We start from the raw sequence: 5,000 nt of genomic DNA on the forward strand, positions 1-5,000 counted from the left end.
TGCTAGGGTATTCTGAATGGTTGATAAGGTGTTGCTAGGCGGTTGCTAGGGTGTTCTAAGTGGTTGCTAGGTGGTTGCTAAGGTGTTGCTAGGCGGTTGCTAGGGTGTTCTAAGTGGTTGCTAGGTGGTTGCTATGGTGTTGTTCGGCGGTTGCTAGGGTGTCCTGAGTGGTTGCTAAGTGGTTGCTAAGGTGTTGCTAGGTGGTTGCTAGGGTGTTTTGAGTGGTTGCTAGGTGGTTGCTAGGCAGTTGCTAGGGTGTTCTGAGTGGTTGCTAAGGTGTTGCTAGGCGGTTGCTAGGGTGTCCTAAGTGGTTGCTAGATGGTTGCTAAGGTGTTGCTAGGTGGTTGCTAGGGTATTCTAAGTGGTTGCTAAGGCGTTGCTAGGCGGTTGCTAGGGTGTCCTGAGTGGTCGCTAGGCCCTTACTAAGGCGTTACTAGGCGGTTGCTAGGTGGTTGCTAGGCGGTTGCTAGGGTAATTTGGGTGGTTGCTATGCAGTTGCTAGGGTACCCTGGGTGGTTACTAGGCAAGCCTCACATACTTGCCTGATGAAATATTTATACTTAGTAAGCATTTCTAGCAAGTTACAGTACATGGCTAGTCAATATTAGCATGTAGCTAGTCACTGCTAGCATGTGTAGCATATAGGAAGTTCCGTTTGCTAGCATGAGTCAAACGAGCCAATCCCCAAGTCTCTACGATGTTCCGATGCTGAGATATAGCTGTTGATGAACGGTTGCTAGGGTACTCTGTTTTGTTGCTATGGGCGAGGTTGCAGAGTGAACTTGAATGTGGTTGGCTGTCCAAGTCAAATGAGCCAACCCCCAAGTCAATTGGACACTGCTAAGCAAAGATATGCATATAGGCCAGTTATAATGGCAGTCTATGGGACCAGTTTGGGGGCGTGGCTTGTGAGATTCATTATCATATTGAGATGCTCATTGGTTGTCTGAGTCAGATGAGCCATCCCCCAAGCCAATAGGACACTGCTAAGCAAAGATATGCATGTAGGGCAGTTATAATGGCAGTCTATGGGACCAGTTTGGGGGCGTGGCTTGTGAGCTTCATTATCATATTGAGATGCTGATTGGTTGTCTGAGTCAGATGAGCCATCCCCCAAGTCAATAGGACACTGCTAAGCAAAGATATGCATGTAGGGCTGTTATAATGGCAGTCTATGGGACCAGTTTGGGGGCGTGGCTTGTGAACTTCATTACCATATTGAGATGCTCATTGGTTGTCTGAGTCAGATGAGCCATCCCACAAGTCAATAGGACACTGCTAAGCAAGGATATGCATCCAGCCCTATTATAATAGAAGTCTATGGGACCAATTTGGGGGCGTGGCTTGTGAGCTTTATTATCATATAGTGATGCTGATTGGTTGCCTGAGTCAAATGAGCCCACCCCCATGTCTCTGTAACACTCCTATGTAATGTTATTGATGTGTGACATTTATAATGGAAGTCAATGGGATGTGCAATGGGACGTCCCACCCCATGTTAAGTCAATGGGGCTCTTATTAAGGGTCTTTAAGTGGTTTGGGGGGGCGTGGCTTGTGAGCTCAAATATCATAATGAGATGCTGATTGGTTGCCTGAGTCAAATAAGCCCACCTCCAAGTCAGTATGACACTGCTATGTACTGTGATTGACATATGACATTTATAATGGGAGTCAATGTAATGAATGGGAGTCAAAGGGCAATGTAAAGTCAATGGGGACCACTTTGGGACGTCCTAGCACCCCAGGGGTACAACCTATACCCCCTTTCGGGGTATGTTCTCACTTAGGCTGCAACCCCCTACAGATGTTGTGAATCCCATATTTCTATGAAATTCACAATGGACGCAGTGATTGGTTAAAGTTCGGCTCCATGTAAAGTCAATGGAGACTTTGGGACGTCCTAGCTCCCCAGGGGTACAACATTTACTGCCTTTCGGGGTGTGGTTTGAAGCCTCCTATAACCCTCTCGAGATGTCGCGAATCCCATGTCTCTACGAATTTCACTGTTGGCGCTACGGCGATTTCCGGGAATAGTATCTACGAGTGTCTAGAAAATGAATGGGAGTCAATGGGCCAATGTAAGTCAATGGGGACCACTTTGGGACGTCCTAGAGCCCCAGGGGTGCAACTTATAACCCCTTGCGGGGTATGTTCTCACTTAGGCTGCAACCCCCTGCAGATGCTGTGAATCCCATATTTCTATGAAATTCACACTCGGCGCTGTGATTCGTCAAAGTTCGGCTCAATGTTAAGTCTATGGGATTTTTGGGGGGGTTTTTTGGCCCCTGCGGGGCCAAAAAACCCCCCACCCCTTATAAAAGTCATAGCACACCATTCCCGATAAGGCCGCACGATTTGAGGCCACTTTCAAGGGTCTGGGACGAAAGCTGCGGGACTAGTTACGCGCCGAAAAATAGGACGGAAGAAGGAAGAAGAAGAAGAAGAAGAAGAAGAAGAAGGAAGAAGAATAATAAACCACAATAGTAAGAATGGACTTTGCCTAAGGCAAACCCCATTAATAATAAGTTTAATAGGATAACAGTAGTCTGGCTTGCTACACAAGCCAGCCTAATAATATTAATAATAATAAGTTTAATAGGATAACAGTAGTCTGGCTTGCTACACAAGCCAGCCTAACTAGATTCTTAAAGTTTGAGAACAAACTTTGAGGCTGGCTTGTGAAAGCCTGACGGTAATAGTTTATTTAGTTTAAACAGTTTTAAAAAGTATGAAAAGATAGATAGATAGATAGATAGATAGATAGATAGATAGATAGATAGATAGATAGATAGATAGATAGATAGATAGATAGATAGATAGATTAGCATGTTATTACCATGATTTTAACGTGAAATAGCATGTTGTTAGCATGATTCTAGCATGAATTAGCATGTTACTAGCATGATTTTAGCATGAATTAGCATGTTGTTAGCATGATTTTAGCATGAATTAGCATGTTACTAGCATGATTTTAGCAATAATTAGCATGCTGTTAGCATGATTTTAACATGAATTAGCATGTTGTTAGCACGATTCTAGCATGAATTAGCATGATTCTAGCATGAATTAGCATGTTACTAGCATGATTTTAGCGTGAATTAGCACAATTCTAGCATGATTTTAGCAATAATTAGCATGTTGTTAGCATGATTTAACATGAATTAGCATGTTGTTAGCACGATTCTAGCATGAATTAGCATGTTACTAGCATGATTCTAGCATGAATTAGCATGTTACTAGCATGATTTTAGCATGAATTAGCACAATTCTAGCATGAATTAGCATGTTGTTAGCATGATTCTAGCTTGAATTAGCATGTTGTTAGCATGATTCTAGCATGATTTAGCATGTTACTAGCAAGATTCTAGCATGAATTAGCATGCTACTAGCATGATTCTAGCATAAATTAGCATGTTGTTAGCATGCTTCTAGCATGAATTAGCATGTTACTAGCATGATTCTAGCATGAATTAGCATGTTGTTAGCATGATTCTAACATGAATTAGCATGTTACTAGCATGATTTTAGCATGAATTAGCATGTTGTTAGCATGATTCTAGCATGAATTAGCATTTCACTAGCATGATTCTAGCATGAATTAGCATGTTGTTAGCATGATTCTAGCATGCATTAGCATGTTGTTAGCATGATTCTAGCATGAATTAGCATGTTACTAGCATGATTCTAGCATGAATTAGCATGTTGTTAGCATGATTATAGCATGAATTAGCATGTTACTAGCATGATTCTAGCATGAATTAGCATGTTGTTAGCATGATTCTAGCATGAATTAGCATGTTACTAGCATGATTCTAGCATGAATTAGCATGTTGTAAGCACGATGCTAGCATGAATTAGCATGATACTAGCATGATTCTAGCATGAATTACCATGTTACTAGCATGATTCTAGCATGAATTAGCATGTTGTTAGCATGATTCTAGCATGTGACTAGCATGATTCTAGCATGAATTAGCATGTTGTTAGCATGATTCTAGTATGAATTAGCATGTGACTAGCATGATTCTAGCATGAATTAGCATGTTGTTAGCATGATTCTAGCATAAATTAGCATGTTACTAGCATGAATTAGCATGTAACTAGCATGATTTTAACATGAATTAGTATGTTACTAGCACAATTTTAGCATAGATTAGCATGTTACTAGCATGAATTAGCATGTTGTTAGCACGATTCTAGCATGTATTAGCATGTTACTAGCATGATTCTAGCATGAATTAGCATGTTGTTAGCATGATTCTAACAAGAATTTGCATGTTACTAGCATGATTCTAGCATGAATTAGCATGTTGTTAGCATGATTCTAGCATGAATTAGCATGTGACTAGCATAATTCTAGCATAAATTAGCATGTTGTTAGCATGATTCTAGTATGAATTAGCATGTTGTTAGCATGATTCTAGTATGAATTAGCATGTTGTTAGCATGATTCTAGTATGAATTAGCATGTGACTAGCATGATTCTAGCATGAATTAGCATGTTGTTAGCATGATTCTAGTATGAATTAGCATGTGACTAGCATGATTCTAGCATAAATTAGCATGTGACTAGCATGATTCTAGCATGAATGAGCATGTTCTTAGCATGATAGATAGATAGATAGATAGATAGATAGATAGATAGATAGATAGATGTAGATAGATAGATAGATAGATAGATAGATAGATAGATAGATAGATAGATAGATAGATAGATATGTAGAGGTATATAGATAGATAGATAGATAGATAGATAGATAGATAGATAGATAGATAGATAGATAGATATGTAGAGGTATATAGATAGATAGATAGATAGATAGATAGATAGATAGATAGATAGATAGATAGATAGATAGATAGATAGATAGATAGATATGTAGAGGTATATAGATAGATAGATAGATAGATAGATAGATAGATAGATAGATAGATAGATAGATAGATAGATGGTGTAAGAGCATGAGTCAAACAAGCCAACCCCCGCCTCTCTACGATGT

The 5,000-nt window shown here is 40.0% G+C and overlaps 1 protein-coding gene and 1 long non-coding RNA gene across 4 annotated transcripts in view; both read left to right on the forward strand.

Annotated features, from left to right (window-relative positions):
• Window positions 1-5,000, forward strand: part of ephb1 (EPH receptor B1) — a 550,777-nt gene that overhangs the window by 476,427 nt on the left and 69,350 nt on the right. The gene's annotated exons all lie outside the window — the stretch shown is intronic.
• On the forward strand, window positions 265-2,437 carry LOC141378785 (uncharacterized). Its single transcript, XR_012394132.1, has 2 exons — window positions 265-1,004; window positions 1,301-2,437. It is a non-coding gene; the product is annotated as an uncharacterized lncRNA (long non-coding RNA).

The sequence above is a fragment of the Danio rerio genome, chromosome 2 (assembly GCF_049306965.1).
Source record: "Danio rerio strain Tuebingen ecotype United States chromosome 2, GRCz12tu, whole genome shotgun sequence".
Lineage (NCBI taxonomy): Eukaryota > Metazoa > Chordata > Actinopteri > Cypriniformes > Danionidae > Danio > Danio rerio.